Source organism: Sus scrofa, chromosome 1, assembly GCF_000003025.6.
Source record: "Sus scrofa isolate TJ Tabasco breed Duroc chromosome 1, Sscrofa11.1, whole genome shotgun sequence".
Classification (NCBI taxonomy): Eukaryota; Metazoa; Chordata; class Mammalia; order Artiodactyla; family Suidae; genus Sus; species Sus scrofa.
The window spans coordinates 100187468-100206278 of record NC_010443.5 but is presented as its reverse complement, the minus strand read 5'-3'; the positions used below and the strand labels follow the sequence as shown (position 1 = coordinate 100206278).

Genomic DNA, 18811 nt, shown 5'->3' with positions numbered 1-18811 from the left:
AGTTGGCATCTTTCCTTTCTCCCACACTGGCTTTAGCATCCATTGTGCAGTGCCCTCCGGCCACTATGCCTTCTTGAAATTGGAGGTTACTCTTGAGCCCAGATTTCATGAGCCATTGTGTTCCTTGGCAGAGTTAAGTGTTCAAATCTGATGATTCCCGCCAAACTTTGGGGCTCATCCAGGAGACCACTGGCTCCCTGGCCACAGGGTCAGGCCATGGCAGAGATGCTGAAAGATCCCCCAGTTTGTAGCTAAAGGATACGGCATTAAGTTATCTCGCTACAGGTTGGAAATGGAAAATACGTGTCATACGTACCATTCTCAACCCATTCTGCAGATGCTAACAATCAATGACCACTCTTTCTTTTCTGATGAGCTAGAAAGATGAAAACTCTTCTCCATCAGTACCCCAAGAACCCTGCCAATGGTCCACAGCTGGCTCTCAGGGGAGAGCCTACCTGCGTGGACGGCCATGGCTTTCTCTGACCTCCTGCTCCCATTGCTACAACCCAGCTCTTGCCTTGTTCTTGGGACCAAGCCCCTGCTGTGTTCCCCAGGCACACCATCCAGCTCAGCCAGCATTTATTGAGGACCTACTATGTTTTGCGCACAGTCACACACGTTCAACAATGTTTGAATTTTCACAGCACACTGCAAGGAAGGCATGACTATTTCCCGACGTGAGCAACATGGCACCAATGACTTGTGCACAGTAGGTACCAGTTTCTTCCTCTTCCGTTTTGACAGCTAAGAGTTAAGATCACACACTGGAATGGGGTAAAGCCCACTTTCCTAACCCAGGCTTGCTTACAACTCCACTGCACTCCGTCAATGCCCGTGGGGGCTCCTGTCATGGAGAGTCCTACCCCCATCCCTCTCACATTTGTGGGCTCTTTTGTTCTTCTAGTTTCCCTAGTTCCTTGGAAAAGAGGCATTTGCCTTCCTCCTTCAAGCCATCTTGGAAACTGGCATCCCTTCTAAACGTCTCAGCCTCTGATCTCGGAGTTTCTTTGACTCTACTCACCAGCCATTCAAAATGTCTTTATGGAGTTCCCATTGTGGCTCACACTAACAAACCTAACTAGTATTCATGAAGTTGCGGATTTGATCTCTGGCCTCACTTAGTGGGTTAAGGATCTGGTGTTGCCGGGAGCTGTGGTGTGGTTGACAGACACGGCTCAGATCCTCTGTTGTTGTGGCTGTGGTGTAGGCCGGCAGCTGCAACTCCAATTTAACCCCTAGCCTGGGAACCTCCATATGCTTCAGATGTGGCCCTAAAAAAAAGACAAAAACACAAAAACAAAACATCTTTTTAGGCCCATTGACATGTTATCCTCTCTCTTGCCTCTGGGCCTCCACACTTGCTGTTCCTTCTCCTCTCCCTCTGACTGGTTCTCACTCATCTTTTGGGTCTAAGTCTTGTCTTTGTTTTTGTTTGTTTGTTTGTTTTTTTAGGGCTGCACTTGAAGCATATAGAACTTCCCGGGCTAGGGGTTGAATTTCAGCTATAGCTGCTGGCCTATGCCACAGCCATGGCAATGCCAGATCTGAGCCATGTCTGTGACCTACAACATAACCCATGGCAACGCGAGATCTTTAACCCACTGAGCAGGGCCAGGGATCAAAGCCACATCCTCAGGAACACTATGTCAGGTTCTTAACCCACTGGGCCACAACGGGCACTCTGGGTCTAAGTTTAAATGTTCCTTCATCCAAGAAACCTTCCCTGATGTTCTCTTTCCTCCTGAGACTAGCTTATCCATCATGCTGTGTCCCTGCCACACCCTCTCATGTTACTTTCTCCTTTTTTGTTTCAGATTTACTTGTCCTCAACATTTGACTGTAAGCTTGGTGAGGGCAGGGACCCCTTCATGGGCATCATTCTAACACCAGTGTCTAATTCCTAACCTACTCGACAAGCATTAATATTTGGGCAGAACAAATGCCTTCTGAGGAGCTCCACACGCCAGAGCCATCATCACAAATTAAAATTTATGATACTCACTTCCTTCCTCCTTATAAGAGAGGCTGACGAGATGTGAGAATTTCACAATTTTTTTTTTTCTGACTCAAATCCTGCATGCAGTGCCGTCCCTTTAATAAATTTCATAGAGTTCTTGACTTCCTGTCACTGGCCTGCTTCTCACCCAGTCACCTGGCCCATTATCCTGTGACTATGTCAGACACTACCCATTATTATTCCCATGGAGGCTAATCATTTACAGGGGTTGTGCTCAGAGGTACAAATAAATTGTTCATAAAGCAGGAAAAAAATATTCCCTCTCCTGGCAATTGCATCTCTCTGTTCACAAGTGCGGAAGAAGTGTTCTGACAGCTCAGGTGACAGCAACAATTCCTGGGCCACTCAGAGCTATGGAGGAGATGAGGAGGAAAGTCACAGGCTGGGAGCCAGGAGGCTTGGGTTCGAGTCCTACTACTGCCTGGGAGCTCTCCAGCAGGGAGCTTCAAATCTGTGAAGTGGGAATAACCACATTACCCGCCCCCTGCCAAACACACTTCCTCATGGGGATCAGAACAAAGTGGTGATGTGAATATACTTCCAAAAGTATAACACACAAATTGGAGGTAAGTCATGACCACAACCCAATTATACTAAAATCAGCAACTTCTACAGTGATACCAGGTGGGTTCAAGAGGGTTAGCAGCGCTGGCCTTTCTCATCCCTTCACACTTAGAGTGAGTGGCCTCTGTGTGGGAAGAAGCGGGTATTGGCCCATTAACCATTGCACATGCATTAGCCACTGCACATGCGTTTTTGGGTCATTTCGCGTGGCGGGGGGGCAGAAGGCAGGATGGGCAAACTTGAGGCTAAATTATCCTTGTCTTCTTGCATAACCTAGAATATACTGACACATCCAGCCCAGGAGGGAGTATTTTGGAATGAATTTACAATGAATCACTGCAATGGAATGCATGTTTGTATCCCCCTCACAACTCATATTCTGCAATCCTTACCCCCAATGTGAGGGTATTGGGAAGTGGGGCCTTCGGGAGGTGATCAGGTTATGAGGATAGAGTCCTCACGAATGATAAAGGGACCCCAGAGAGCTCCCTCGTTCTCCTTCCACCAGGTAAGGATACAGTGAAGAGTCAGCCATCACAAGCCAGAAGGTGGCTCTCCCCAGAAGCTGACCTTGCTGACACCCTGATCTTAGACTTCCCAACCTCCAGACCTTAAGAAATAAATTTTAGGAGTTCCCATTGTGGCTCAGAGGAAATGAATCCGACTGGTATCCATGAGGACACAGTTTCAATCCCTGAGCTTGCTCAGTGAGTTAAGGATCTGGAATTGCTGTGAGCTGTGGTGTAGGTCACAGATGCGGCTCAGATCCCTCTTGCTGTGGCTGTGGCATAGGCCAGCAGCTACAGCTTCGATTCGACCCCTGGCCTGGGAACCGCCATTTCTGCAGGTGTGGCCTTAAAAAGACAGACAGGCAGACAGAAAGAAATTTCAGCTATTTATAAGCCACTCGGTCTACTGTATTTTGTTACAGCAGCCTGAGCAGACAAAGACACCCACCAAGTGGTTACCCAAGTCCATCATGGTGATGCCATTTGCTCTCACTTGCTGAATTCTTGTCTCTACTGCCCTACCTTCTGCTCTCCTTGTGAGCACCTCCTTCACTGAAAGGTGATCAGACCCCAAGAGTTAGAACCCCATACCAGAGAGATCACATTGTAGGAACCTGACCCACTGAAGAGCAAACATGCACTGGCTCCTTCATTTTACTCTTCCTCCAGCAGGAGAGAAGCCAGGGAGGGTCACCAATCTCTTGGGAGCAATGACTCCCCGCACACCTGTGAGAGATTCCACGTGCATATAAACCTCTTACGTTTGATGGTCAGGGCCCCGTGGGAGGCTGTCCATCTCTACTGGACGTGGAAGGTGGGGAGAAGGAAGTGACCAGCCTTCATATTTTGAGCTCCCTGGAGGAGAAGACAGATGGCTCCACTGCCTGGGAGGGGAGGGGAGGAAGTTTGGGAAAGAAAGCAATGGAAGGGACAGAGCAAGAGAAAGCAGAGAGGTGGGCAGTGGATCCTTGAACCTGCCCCTCCCCCATCCCAGGGCACTTACATAAATGAGGCAAAGGACAGGAGTCCAGATGGTGACACTGGATTTTCTGCCAGCTGGCATGTGTGTTCTTAGCTGGTGTTGATTTCATTTGGAAAAAAAGTGACCATTCTGGCCTTGGGGTGTCAGATCAGAGCTAGAACGGGTCCTAGTTCATACCAGTGGCTCCCTCCTCGGCCAGATGAGGAGACTGAGACCCAGAAAAGGCAAATGATTCTTGCAAGGTCACTCAGAGAGGCAGGACCAGGCTTTGCAGAGTTCCCATGCTGCCATTTTTTGGAGCAGGCCCTTTCAAGCATTTCTCGGGTCCTGGCACGACCTTGTGGGTCACCAGGACTCCCTCCATTAATGAGGAAGAAGGTCCTGATCAGTTGGCCAAGAGCCGTGCTTGTCAAGGACTGGCTGGCTGGAAAGGAGAAGATTTACCTCCTCAAAGAACTAAGTAAGTGTTCTGTATCAGGGAGAAAAAAGGTCACATATGGACTATGTGGCAGCAGCTGTCAACCTTCCAAGCCTGAATCCTCTCCCCTCTCTGGGAGCAGGCTGCCCTGGATGGGGGTGGGGGCGGGGGGAGGGGATGGTGACAAACATAATGGTGCCGGCAGCCCTCCATAGCTCTCCCAGGTACAGGGAGTCCTGGGGCAGGAACTGGATTTTACCTGCACAGTGTCATTAGCTGGAAACCTGGATCAGGCTAGTACCCCGGCCAATGCCATGTGAGTGCCTGGCCGGGAGAGTGACGCAGGGAAGCTTTCCTTTGCCTCTCCCTTTCTCTATGGGCTCCAGATAAGTGAACCTCAGGATTTAATGAGTTCTGAAAAACCAGCACAAACCAGGCTCTCTGTGTCCTCATATGCTGGAGTTCTCGTGTACCAGGAACAAGAGGGAAGCGAGTGGCTATGGGCAAGGGGCTGCCAGGGCAGGGTGCGAGGGCTCAGTCACTCCCAGGCTTAAAGATAGATCCAGCCTCCGAGCCACCCATTTGGGAGGAAGGCTACTGGGAAGACATTGCCCTTAATAACTATCAATGCTGTGGGACAAATTGGGACTCAAAGGAGTAGCAAAGGCTGTTGACTGGGACTGCACCATGGGAGCTGCTTTCTAGAACATGAAGGAAGAGGTAAAGGCTGGCTAGTAAGAAGGGATGGCTGGAAGGAGCTGCCTCCTCCAGCACTGGTCACCTCTCATTTGGAGTAGGCAGAAAGAGATGACAGTTATCCCCAGTATCCCTGGAGATTGGTTCCAGGAGCCCCCGTGGATACCCATATTGGAGGATACTCATATAACATGGCACAGTATTTGCATATAATCTACATACACGTTCCTGTACACTTTAAATCACCTCTAGAGTATGTATACTATCCAATACAATATAAATGCTGTGTTAATATAGTTGCTGAAGCATGCCAAATTCATGCTTTACTTTCTAGAACTTTCTGGAATCTTTTCCAAATATTTTTGACTTGTGATTGGTGCAATCTGCAGATACGGAACCCACAGATACAGAGCACCGACTCTCCTGCTGATTGACGGTGGTAGGAAGAAGCCTCTAGGTGGGATGAAGCTTTTATTTTATTATCATTTTTTTTTTTTATGGCCTCACTTGCAACATATGGGAGTTTCTGGGTCAGGGACTGAATCTGAGCCCACAGCTGCGACCCATGCCACAGGTGCAGCAATGCTGGATCCTTTAACCCACTGCACTGCACTGGATATCGAACCTCTGCCTGGACAGCAAACCAAGCCACTGTAGATGGTTTCTTTTCTTTTTTTTTTTTTTTGTCTTTTTTTGCTATTTCTTGGGCTGCTCCCGCAGCATATGGAGGTTCCCAGGCTAGGGATCTAATCGGAGCTGTAGCCGCCGGCCTACGCCAAAGCCACAGCAACGCAGGATCTGAGCCTTGTCTGCGACCTACACCACAGCTCACGGCAACGCCGGATCATTAACCCACTGAGCAAGGGCAGGGACCGAACCCGCAACCTCATGGTTCCTAGTCGGATTCGTTAACCACTGCGCCATGACGGGAACTCCTGTAGATGGTTTCTTAATGCACTGAGCCACAGCAGGAACTCTGAAGGTTGCTTTTAGAGTAAGGCTTTGTATTACCAATGACATAATCATTTTCTTTTTTCAAGCAACAATGTAAATTGTTTTTAGTTCAGGATGTTTCAGCCATCAACAGTGCAAATCAGGATACCAGGTGTGGGCAGGCAGAGACTTGGGGCACAGCGTCTGTGCTCACAAAGCTTTAGTAAGCTTGGAGAGAAGTACGGGTCTCATCAGCATGGAGCAAGCGGTCCTGCAAGAGGACCCAAGATCCACTGGGTCTTGGGATCCAAGATCCATTCCTTTGTTCAGTTTTGTAAGGCAAGTTTTCCTTTTGAAATAAAGGAAAAAGCAAACCAAACAGTGATATTGAGAGTCATCTCTTTAACCTATGGGTCAACTTTTGTCTTTCTTTGATGCAAATGCAGTAAGGGATGGAGTGCCAGCTCCCACATTATGCTCACCAGGCTCTGAGGAGCAACAACTGGCTCTGATTTCTTCTGACTGGTCAGAAAATGTTACTTGGACATAGGCCAAGAAATATCTTAGAGACCTTTGACCCCTGTATCTGGTTCAGGGTGTCCTACAAACATGGACTCACTCTTTCTCTTGCTGCTCCCTGCTGAGGTATCCTATGGGATTGCCTCCCAGGGGAAGCTGGTCATGGCTGTGACCAAAGCGACAGGGTTACGGTGGTATGGGAATCACATGACATCTGTTCCCTTTTCTTCAGCCGCTCTGCCTTAGTTTAGGTCCTGGATACCCCAACACGTGCAGGTTCTGCATCCTACCACCTCCAGCTTTTGCACCCTCTGTACAAGCAGGGTGCCAGAACTATTCACATTTGCTTCCCTGCAGCTGAGAGCACTGTGCATCTGTGGCATCCCTCTGTGAACTTTAGAATGAGCGAACCAGTGAGTGAACAAGTGAGTGAATGCATGAAGTCCCTCCTGGCAGCCCCCAAATGCCCTCTCCACCACCTTCCTGCCTCCTCTCCTATCCATCCTCTTTTCTGCTTCCAATTATCTCTAAAACACATCTGATCATTTCGTTCTCCTGTTTCACAAAAGATTTTTAAGAGCTCCCCACTGCCCAGAGATTAAAGCCCAGGCTCCTCACCCAGCCCCCACATCATACCTGATCCATCTTCCCACCTCATGGCCAACCACTCCCTAAACTGCACCCCACTCTACAGCCACACAACTGGGGCAATCGCCCCTGACTCACCATGTTCCCAGCACATGCACAAATGTATTTTGATGACACTGTCCTTTTTGGGTCTCCGGTGCAATGCTACCCATGCTGTACTCAGATGTCACCCTGCCATCCACAGGGTAAACTTCCCCTTCTCCAGGGTCACAAAGCACAACACCTACAACTACAGCAGTAATCTCATGAGGTCTTTCTTCTCACTACTGGGAATCCCAAGAGCAAAAGCACAGTAGCAGTTTCATCCTTATATCCCCAACCTCATACAGTTCCTGGCATAGAGTAGGTGCTCAATAAAAAGCTGATGAGCAAATAGAGCTGGGTGGGAATGGAGCTTAGGGACTGGAGAGTGAAAAATGTTTGGAAGAGGTATTTGGGAGAAGTGATTCATATAGGGGCATCCACTGGAGGGGTGACCTGCTGATGGAAGTGCATCTGGCTTTCTGGGACAAGAGCAGGGTATTCAGAGGGAAGAAGCAGCAGTTGAATGGCAAGCACCAAAGACTGGGCTGGGCTTATAGATCTCATGGGGGTAGCAGCCAGGAACAGTGGCCAAGATGTGGGTGACAGTGAGGTCTGGGCTGGCGGGAGCTGAGCAGAGGTGTGGAAACAGGTGGTAGATTTAGTAGGAGTGTTGCAGAGGGAATGGAACTGAAAGGAACTGGGATTGGAGAAGGGGTTGTGCTGCTAGATTGCTTGTAACTGCTCGCTCTTGGGATCACAGCGAAGGACAGGTGTCATCAACGTGGTATAAACAGACCAGCCTAAGCAAAAACAAACCCAGCGAGTGACTGCATGCCATTCCCTTGTGTGTTCATGCCTTTCTTTTTTTTTCTTCTCCCAGGTTTTAGATCACCCCAGTGACAAACTCAGGATGCTATATTCAGGCTGTTCACCAAAACTCCCTCCTCAGGCGCGCTTGTCTACTTCCCTTCTTCAGAAACAGACACGCTGAAAGATTGCATAACTGAGACTTCTCAGGAACTGTCTTGCCTGATGCTTCTGGAAGCCTCAGCTGCAGCAGACTTTTCTTTTATTGTTTGGTAGCCTCGTGGATAGCAACAAAATTAAGACGAAAACCCACGTGTAAAGCAACTTTCCACTGTCCAAAGCATCTGCATGTATTTTTAATACTGAACACTCTCATGTAATATTGATTGAGCATCTTTTTGTTCTGGGCAGGGCCAGAACCGGGGCAAATCAAGCAGACAGGGTTCCGGCCCCAACGAACTTACAGTCTGGGGTTAGAGAGGCAGATGTGAAACCAATACCGGCACAAATAGCAAGGGCGTATGATTTCAATTGTTAACAATGTGATGGGGAAGTGTAGGATGCTATGAGGAGGGGTGACAAGTAGACGATTACTTTCGGGGGGAAAACAGCAGATTCCCTGAAGAAGCAACTTTTAAATTGAGACTTGAGGAGGGAGTTGAGGCTCCCCAGCAGGTGGAGGGAAGAGACGGGAGCACTCTGAGCTGGACGTCCTGGAAGAGTGGCTGGTGCAGGTCCTTTGACAGTCCTGGCACAAGCCCAGGGCCCTTAGGTCCATCCTGACTGTGCTCAGATGGTCTGGATGGGGATGGGGCTTCCTGAGGTGCCCCCTGCTCCATCCTATGCTCCCAGTGGCCCCATGCTCTGACCAGCCAGCTCCAGGTGCAAAGAATATAGGTCAACAGCCAAGAGTGAATGACCCATGCAATGTCCCACTTTTTTTTTCTTCTGGGCTGCACCCATGCCACATGGAAGTTCCTGGGCCAGGGATCATACCTGCGCCACAGCAGTGACCTGAGCTGCTGCTGTGACAATGCTGGATCCTTAACCTGCTGTGCCACCAGAGAACTCCTCCCACTTAGTTGTATGAAGAGCTTCACATGATTTTTTGGAAACTACCTGGAGGAGGCTGCATCTCCTGAAGGTCACCATCAGGTGCAGAGGAGTGGAGACCCTCTGGCTTACAGAAGAACTCAGGGTTCAAGTCTGACCTCAGCCACTCATAGATTACATGACTTTGAGCCTCAGTTTCCACATCTATTCCATCTATTAAATATAGAATATTAATGCCTTCTATACTTATCTCACAGGGTTTTGTGAGCATTAAAAGCAATAGCCATGAAAGAGTATGAAAAGTATCACATAAAAGGCTGCTGGAATAATCATCAGGTAGGCACTATAGGTGTACTATTCCCCTTCTCATGGTAAATGATAACAGGGACCAATGTACTCCATCTGATTTCACTTCACAATGATATTTCTAGGAATTCATCAATATTGCCTAACCTTACAAATGGGGAAACCCAGGCAGAGATTGGCAAGGAAATTGCTCAAGCATATCCAGCTGGGAAGTGGCAGAGCAGGGCTTCAAACCCCAGCAGTCTGCCTCTAGACCCCATGCCCTTGCCATTAGGTTACACTGCTGGAGTGAATTAAATGCCCCAGAACACTGAGTGCTAAGAACTGTCCCAGTAGTCAGATGTAGAGCAGGGTGTGCTAAGTGACACCACTAAACTGCCTTTAGCTTGCTATGAGTCTTGACAAGGTACTGTTCCTCTCTTGCTTCCCTTTCCTTTTGTGACCAGGGATAGCAATCAGATTAATGGGCTCTTTGTAGGAAAGCCCAAGAAAGGTAATGAGCTAGAGCTCCCGTTGCTAGGATCAAATGACTATATATGTGTTTAATAATCACACAGCAGCAAGATCTTACACAGATCCTACGAGCCCTTGATCCTCCAGCCACAACACAGCAAACTAGTTAGTCTTTGGCCACTTCAAAAGCTTGTAGTGCTCTGCCAAATTCTAGGGCCATTTTGGACAGCACGTCAATAGTCATCTTACTCTTTAATCCCATAGGTTTAAATATTCAGCAGAAAGCTCTCTCACCTTCCACCATCCCTCTCTCCACTCTTTCTGAGCCACCCCATCTCCTCGGTGAGCACCTTTCTCTCCCACTGCCCCATCTTCCCTCTCTAGATGGTCCTCCCCCGCTAATTCTCATCCCATCCCATATTCTCCACTGCAACTCTGAACGTCCCCTCAGAATGGCCACTTGGGAATTTAGAAAAGAGGATTTGGGGGTGGTAGGGGAGAGTGGGTGGGAGGATGGGGGAACAGCCCAATGTAGAAAAAATGGTGAGGAAACATCTATCTGGAAGGTTCCAAGTCACCTTCTGTTCCTTTTCTTCCTCTGCAGTGCCCTGTTTACTGTCTTTTCAAATACTCATACTGACCCCCAAGTACTACCCACAGAAGAATTTGAGTCAAGCCATCCATACTTCTGTATGGCTAAGATACCAAGTTCCCTCTCCCAGGGCATCAATATTTTAAGCTTTATCTCTAACCACGGAAGGAAAACCTGTATCTTGGTTGAAGCTTAGGCATCACCTTGGCTATTCAGGGGAATGGTAAATGGATACGATGAAGGTCATTTCCTGGGCTGCCAAGAAAAAGTAGAAGAGAGGGTCAAGGAGCCCCTCTGAGCAGAAGGGTAAAAGAGAATGTACCCAGCCTCCAAAGTATTACTTCCCTTTCTCCTTGCTTAAACAACTCCTGAGTCTTTTGCTTGCATGACTGAACAGGTCTGGATAGCAGTGACAGGTGTGACTGTCCCCAGCCATCTAGCTAATCTAGCCACTGTGGAATTCCAATCTGGTGATTCCCTTCCCTTCTCCCACCCCCATAAATCCCACTGCCAGACCAGCTGACATCAGCTCTCTCCTGCTCCCTCAACCTCCCAGGTGTTATTTACAGAGGGAGGCAGTTACCAGGGCAACTTCATGTGGACATTATTTTATACTATCATATTCTGTTCTCCCCTTCCCTCTTCCTCTACCCAAATGAGAAGTTATCTAGGCCAGGTCTCCTCTCAAATGCAGAAATCTCAAATCTTCTCACACTCAAGTCCTGCTGGGAGGCAGCTACAGAGAGGGAGGCAACTCAGGTGCTGTACTAGGTTGTGGATCAAGCAGGCATCCATTTCCCTGTCCATGTAGATGGCATTAAAATGATAGGAAAGAGGTCTTTAAATCAATACAAACCCATAAAAGTAAACAGAACAGGAGCAGAAAAAAGGAAGACGAGGGATTTCAACACCTATTTGAAGGTTGAAAACTTAGAGGTCTTAGCTCAGAATTTGAGGGCAGGGCAGGAATGGGGATGCTGAGGAGGATGAGCACCAGCTCCACGGACACCTGGAAAGGCCCCAGGGTAAGGTTAACAAGCAGATGGGAAGTAATTCCCAAAGCTAGAGTTACATGAAGGTTTGCATGCGAAGCCACTGGACGCCCTTCCCCACCACCCCAACTTCTGCAGTTCCTGCCTCCCTCCCTTTCCCATCCTCTTCTTAAACGCCAAGTTCTAAGGGGATGTTGCGGTCACTTGCAATGGAAGATAAGGACAGGATGAGAGTTAATTTTCTCATAAATTCATAATGCAAATGAATTTTACATTTACTGATTTTCAACTTTCACAATCAATCTATAGGTGAATATGTCACCGACAAAATGTAAAAGTCATCAACTCTGACAAGTAAAATAAAAACATCAGTAGAAAAAAAAAAAGTTGGGGAGGTGGAAGGGAAGAAGGAGGGAAGAAAAATATAATCTCATACTGAGAGTGACTGCTGAAATTTGATGGAAAGAGAAAAGAAGATAATGAATATAAGCACTCAAAGTTAAAGGGTAAATATAAGCTCTCTAAAAGTGATAATTACTGTCAAAATCAAGTAAAGACACTGACCACAATGCTTACTTTCTAGTGAAAGAAATTAAGTACTCACCAAAAAAAAAAAAAAAAAAATACATAACATAATATCAGATTGTTTCATGGGCAGGCAAGCAGATTTTCAGTTCCTATTTAAATCACTTTCTCTGTCTTATTCTTTTTTTCTTAAACAACAACAAAAAATAAGCAAAACCAAACAAAAACACACAAAAAAGCAGATAAAGTATATTACCTAAAGATACGAAACTAAAGAAAGAAATGCTTTTAAGTTTGCAGTCAGGGATGGGAAAGATGATGGTAACTTTTTACTATGAATCCCTTTTGAACTTTAAAACAAAACAAAACAAAACAAAAAAACCACGATTTGCACTGAGTAAAGTGAGAAAGACCTGGGAATCATCTACTTACTGTCAATGTCATGGTCACCAAGGCAAAGCTGGAAGGATGCTCCAAAAATGAAGGCTGTCTCGGTCCCATGGGACAAAATGTTGGGAGGGACCCTGGTCTAGTCTTGCTGTTGGGGAGAAAAGAGGGTTGTGAGAGCTTCTTGGGGAACCAGCTTTGGAGAGCTCTGGCCTCTCATCAATGAGTGGGCTTTTCCCTCACTGCCTAGCCCATCTTCGTCCTCATCTTCATCAGCTGCCTTGACATTTTAACCCATTGATTCTCAAACTCAGCAGCATATTAGAATCACCTGAGAAGGTTTTAAAATCCTGATGCCTCAAGGCAATGAGAAGATAAGCCACAGACAGGGAAAAAATATTTGCAAAAGACCTATCTGTTAAAGGACTGTTATCTGAAATAGTCAAAGAACACTTCAAATTCAACAATAAGAAAACAAACAACCCGATTCAAAAATGGGCCAAAGACCTTAAGGGACATTTCACCTAAGAAGATCTACAGATGGCAAATAAGCATATGAAAAGATGCTCCACATCCTATGTCATCAATGCAAATTAAACCATCTATTACACACTAAACAGAATGGCCCAAATCTGGAACACTGATGACATCAAGTGCTGATGAGGATGTGGAGCAATAGGAACTCTCATATATTGCAGATGGGAATGCAAAATGGCACAGCCACTTTGGAAGACAGTTTGGTAGTTTCTTACAAAATTAAACATTATCTTATCATATGATCCAGCAGTTGTGCTCCTTAGCACCCATCCAAAAAAGTTAAAAACACACATCCACACAAAAACCTGCACAAGGATATTTGTAACAGCTAATTCATGATGGCCAAAACTTGAAAGCAACCAAGATGTCCTTCAGTAAGTGAATTGCTAAACTGTGGTACATCCACAAATGGAATATTATTCAGGGTTAAAAAGAAATGAGCTACCGAGTCATGAAAAGACACAGAGGAACCTTAAATGCATATTGCTAAGTGAAAGAAGCCAATATGAAAAGACTATATACTGTATGATTCCAACTATATGACCTTCTGTAAATAGCAAAATTATGCAGACAGTAAAAAGACCAGCAGCTGTCTGGCATTGGGGTAGTGAGGGAGGAATGAACAGGCAGAGCACAGATAATTTTTAAATGCAGTGAAAATACTCTGTATGATACCATCATGATGGATACATGTCATTATACATTTGTTCAAGCCCAAAGGATGTAGAGTGTCAAGAGTGAACTATGATAATATGATGGTATTTGGAGGTAGGTCTTTGGGAGGTAATTAGGTCATGAAGGTGGAGCCTTTATGATGGGATTACTGTCCTTCGAAGAGAAACCAGAGAGTTTCCTTCCTCTCTCTGCTCTCCACCACATGAGGATACAGTGAGAAGACAGACATCTACAAGCCAGGAAGCAATGCCTCACCAGACATTGCTGATCTTGGACTTGGACTTCCCAGCCTCTAGAACTGTAAGAAAGAAACATTGGTTGTTTAAAAAATAAAAAAGGTAAACTTTAATGAAAACTATAGGCTTTAGGTGATTATGATGTGTCACTGAAGGTGCATTAATTTCAACAAACCTCTCTGGTGGAGGAGGCTGGTAATGAGGGGACTCTGTGTGCATGTGTGGAAGCAGGGGTAGATGGGAAATCTCTGTACCTCTTAATTTTTCTGTGAACCTAAAACTGCTCTAAAAAAATAAGATCTTAGTTAAAAAAATACCCAGGTCACACTCTGACCATTATATAAGAATTTCTGGGGGGTGGGGTGGTCCTAGGTGATTTCAATGTGCAGACATGGTTGAGGACCACAGCAGAAGATGAAGACTGATGTGCAAAGTGACGACCTTCCCAAAAGGCACAGAGCTGGGAGGAACTAGTCTTTCACTACTATAGGCAATCATATAGGGCCGTGGTAGATGTGTGTATGTCTGTGTGTCTGTGTGTGTGTGTGCGTCTATGTGTGTTAAAGCCAAGGGAAGGGTGGAAAGCAGCCACCATTCCTGCTCCTTCCAGAAGACTACCTATATTATCTTTTGTAAGCAAGAAGAGGACTATCTGGAACCAGAGCCAAATGAAGTTAGGGTATAGGTCCTAGCTTCCTCACAGGTCAGTTAGTATGACCTCAACAGAAGTCCCCAGACCTGACTCCTGAATGGCCACCATGCCCATGTGAACCATGAACCAGAGCAGTGGTGAGCATCAGAATCACATGCAAAGATCCTGCAGACACAGACTGGCTCTGTCCCCACAGTGTCTCATTCAGGAAGTCTGCGGGGAGACTGGAGAATCTACTTTTCTAACAAGTTCCCAGGTAATGCCAAGATACTGGTTCCAAGACCAGACTTTTGAGAATGCTGACTTGGGGGGAGGTGGAGGAGGGAGGATAGGTGTAGAAACACCTTTCTCAAGACAAGAGGGAGCCATTCAGAGGATGATGGCACAGGAACCTCTCTAGTCTCACTTTGAAGGCTCAAGACTGAGTTTGGTTGATTACCAACAACCCTCTTGCAGGGTATTAATCATGGAAGAAGCATTTGAACTTTGGAAACTATGATGAACCTGGTTACAATGTTCTCTGTTCAGATATGCCACATTAGATCACACACCCAGCATCATCTAACCCCTTTAAAAAACAATCAGATGAGGGGTGTCCATTCTGTCCTGTGACACCAATCTTAAAAAGGAATTCTAGGGAGTTCCCGTTGTGGCTCAGTGAGTTAAGAGCCCGGCTAGTACCCACGAGGATGCGGGTTCCAACTCTGGCCTCGCTCAGTGGATAAAGGAATTGGTATGGTAAATGCAACTTGGATCTGGTGTTGCTGTGGCTGTGGTGTAGCCCGGCAGGTGCAGCTCTGATTGGACCCCTAGCCTGTGAACCTCCATATGTTTCAGGTGGACATAGGAATTCTATTTAATGCTGCACTGAATCTATATTATAAGGCAAAGCTGATTCTGAAAACAGCTTTCCCATAGTCCTGACAACTCGAGTTTAGGCAATTTCTTGGAGTATTTCTTCACTTATATAAAATAAGGGGAGGAAGACAAAAAGTCCTCTACCAGCAATGTTTCTCTAAACCAGATGTGGATTCAGTACTTAGTAATTTAATTTAGAATGATCAACTGAGCAATTGCCCAAAACCTATTCTCTAAAATCCCCGGGGGTGAAATCCTTTAACTCTTGCGCATAGGCCAGTCATAGCAATCTTGAAGCAAATTTCCTCTTCCCAAACATACAATAATGTGTTTCAGCTGACAACCAAACAGAAGCCAAGCAGTGGGGAAAATAATCAGCAAATTCAATAATTAGGATACGGCTTACACTTCTTTTCTAGTAGTTATCATTTACTTATTTTAATTAGTTATCTTAATCCTCTGCCTTCCACTAAAACCATTATTGGTCATTAGTATTTATTATTATGTTCGGAGAGCCGCAAATACATTTTGTTTTACATGTAAAAATGTAATTTACATAGAATGTTAGGTCTGAGGGGTTCTCAGAGGTAATGTTTCAGAACATTAAAAAGCAAGATCTTATAGGAAACCAAATGCAGAACAATGGAGAACTGCTAACATTCTAACTGCTAACAATACCTACTACAAGGTAGTAGTAGGACTGGACTATGCTATTTACTCCATTTTCAGTATAAATTCTAATCATTTAATTATAAAGACTGTCAGTGAGAACATTGAGTCTGATTCTTATGTAACACTTATCCAGTTTATTTCTAAATTTTGTTAAATGTATATACATATATAAACTTCTATATGAATTTCTTTTTTCACAGATGAGGAAATCAGGACCAAGAAAGTCAGGGAGATTTGTCCAAAAGCCAGAGGGGTTTAGTGATAGGATGAGACAGAACAAACTTCTCCTGACAGTATGTCCGGGCCACTTTTTATATTCCATGTTTCAGAGAGGGAGCACTTCAAAGAGATTATATTATGGAAAGCAGCTCCTCCAGGGTCTTCAGTGAACTAGAGAAAAGAAAGAAAATAGAGGGAATTCCTGATGTGGTGCTGCAGATTGATGATCTGGCATTGCCACAGCTGTGGCATGGGTCACAGCTGCTGCTCAGATTCAATCCCCTGGCCCAGGAACTTCCCTGGTACAGTTAGGAAAAAAAAGAGAGAGAAAAAAGAAAAAAAAAAATGGACCTTGATCTTATGTCACAAACTGGACTTCTCACTCAACCAACATTTTTTTTTTTTTTTTTTTTTTTCAGGCGGCAGCTCAGATAATGCTCCTGAAATTGACAAACAAAAGTCCTGGGCAATAGCAAAGTGAAAAAACACTGATTCATGAATTGGCAAATAGCTTTTTGTAAATTGTTTGTAAATTGTCCCCTCTTCTCCTCCTCTGGCTGTTCAGCCACTAACACATAGGTCTGTATATGTGTCTGTGTGAAGGCCAATGGAAGGGTTGAGAGCAGTTGCAATTCCTGTTCCTATGGCAAGGCCATTCATATGACTTTTTTGTAAGAAAAGAGGAATGTCCTGGGAACCAGAACCATTTGAGACTGGGGTAGAAACCCGAGTTTCCCCAGGTGGCAGAGCATGACTTCTGAATGGCCACACTGCTGGTGTGGACCCCAGGAGGTTTGTAAAAAGCCTGTTCTGTAGTATGTCTCTGACTGTCAGTTTCCTTTAAAACATCTCATTATAGCAACTTTTCTATTCCCAATGTGGTGGTCTTTACCACTTGCCCATTGCTTTTCTATACGTGTATCTATAAAGATTGTGTATATGAGTGGATGTCTATAAATAACCTTGGGTTGTGCCCACACCTCCCAAGGTGAATCATCGTTCTCTAATATTCACTTCCAGAATAAAAGGTTTGTGACACTTTGAACTGTTTCTATTTGGAGGACAAAAAAAATGTGAGGTGGCTGTAAATACTGGATACAGACACAAGCTTAGACCTCTGTTAGTTGATCTTATAGATAACTAGGAACAGAGTGAACTGTATAAAAATAGCATAGATCTCCCAAAACAGACACTCTGTTCTGCTCTTGGGAGCTCCCTAATGGTCACCTACCAGGTGAGCTAATCAAGAGAAGAAACTCAACCAAGAAGGAAAGACTACTTAGTTTATGGTTCATCACCCATTGTGGGAAGAAAACTTCAGTTCAAAAAAAACATTTAAAGACATGGGAAAATGTGCATGATATTGCACTAGGTGATAAAAGTTTACTAAATGATGCAAAGTATGATTTCTTTTTCTGTTGATTTAAAATTGGATAGGAAAGAGACTGAATGGCAGTCTTCGATTTTTTTTTTTTTTTCCCTGCACTCAAGGCATATGAAGTTCCTGGGCTGAGGATCAAATCCTATGCCAGATCCTTTTAACCCACTGTTCCAGACTGGGCATCAAACCCGTGCCTCTATGGCAAACCGAGCTGCTGCAGTCAGGTTCATAACCCACTGTGCCACAGTGGGGACTCCAGTAGTTTTAAAATTTTTTGATGGTTATCTGCAAGTGGTAGATTACAGAAATTTTTTCCTTTATAATTTCCTGTGTTTGGAGTTCCCATTGTGGCTCAGCGGAAATGAATCCTAGTATCCATGAGGATGCAGGTTCAATCCCTGGCCTCGCTCAATGGGCTAAGGATCAGGCATTGCCGTGGTGGTGTAGGTCGCAGATGCGGCTTGGATCCTGAGTTTCTGTGCTGTGGCATAGGCCAGCAGCTATAGCTCTGCTTTGACCCCTAGTGTAGGAACTTCCATACACCACAGGTGCGGCCCTAAAAAGCAAAAAAAAAAACCAAAAACAAACAAACAAACAAACAAAAAACAACAAAAAAAACCACTTTCCCGTGTTTTTCTCCCTAATTTCCCACAATAGCCATAATTTTATAGACAGAATAAAAAATAATAAAGAAAAAGTGGTTTGACATTGAGATTACAGCTTTTTCTCATGCCCTCCCAACCTCTCCTAATAGAACACCAAAGTCTGAGAGCTCACTCAAATCAACAACTAGGGAATAGGGTCCTCTTGGGGTGCAAACTGTCCTTCCATATTGTCAGGTTGTGCATCCGCAGATACCAAGAACTGACTACTGGACTTGAGCCTCCGCGGACTTGGGTATCTGCTGGGATCCTGGGACCCAACCACCACACAAACCAAGGGATGAATGTACACACAGAAAAGGCAGATGACAAATTGCTATCTTAGAATTTAGCTAATTTGGCTCAAGTGTAAGAATGTCTGCTTTCCAGGTTCACTCCCATTTCCAGTCATCAAGCTTGGCACCAGCCCCGAAAGAATTTCTTTAGTTTCTTCGAGGCTGCTTGCTTACTCTCCCCACAGGCTGAGGCTGAGCTGTGTTTTTCTGCATCCC

The 18811-nt window shown here is 45.4% G+C and overlaps 1 protein-coding gene across 6 annotated transcripts in view; it reads right to left on the bottom strand.

The window, feature by feature from the left end:
• The window catches only part of MAPK4 (mitogen-activated protein kinase 4), a 184166-nt gene that overhangs the window by 85316 nt on the left and 80039 nt on the right, over positions 1–18811 (bottom strand). Inside the window, exon 1 of one of the 6 annotated variants that reach the window (XM_021093279.1) lies at positions 12474–18046. The exons of the other annotated variants lie outside the window; for them this stretch is intronic. The gene's annotated coding sequence lies outside the window, so the exon portion shown is untranslated. Of the gene's footprint in view, positions 1–12473; positions 18047–18811 lie in introns of those variants that run through there. 6 annotated transcript variants of the gene reach the window in all.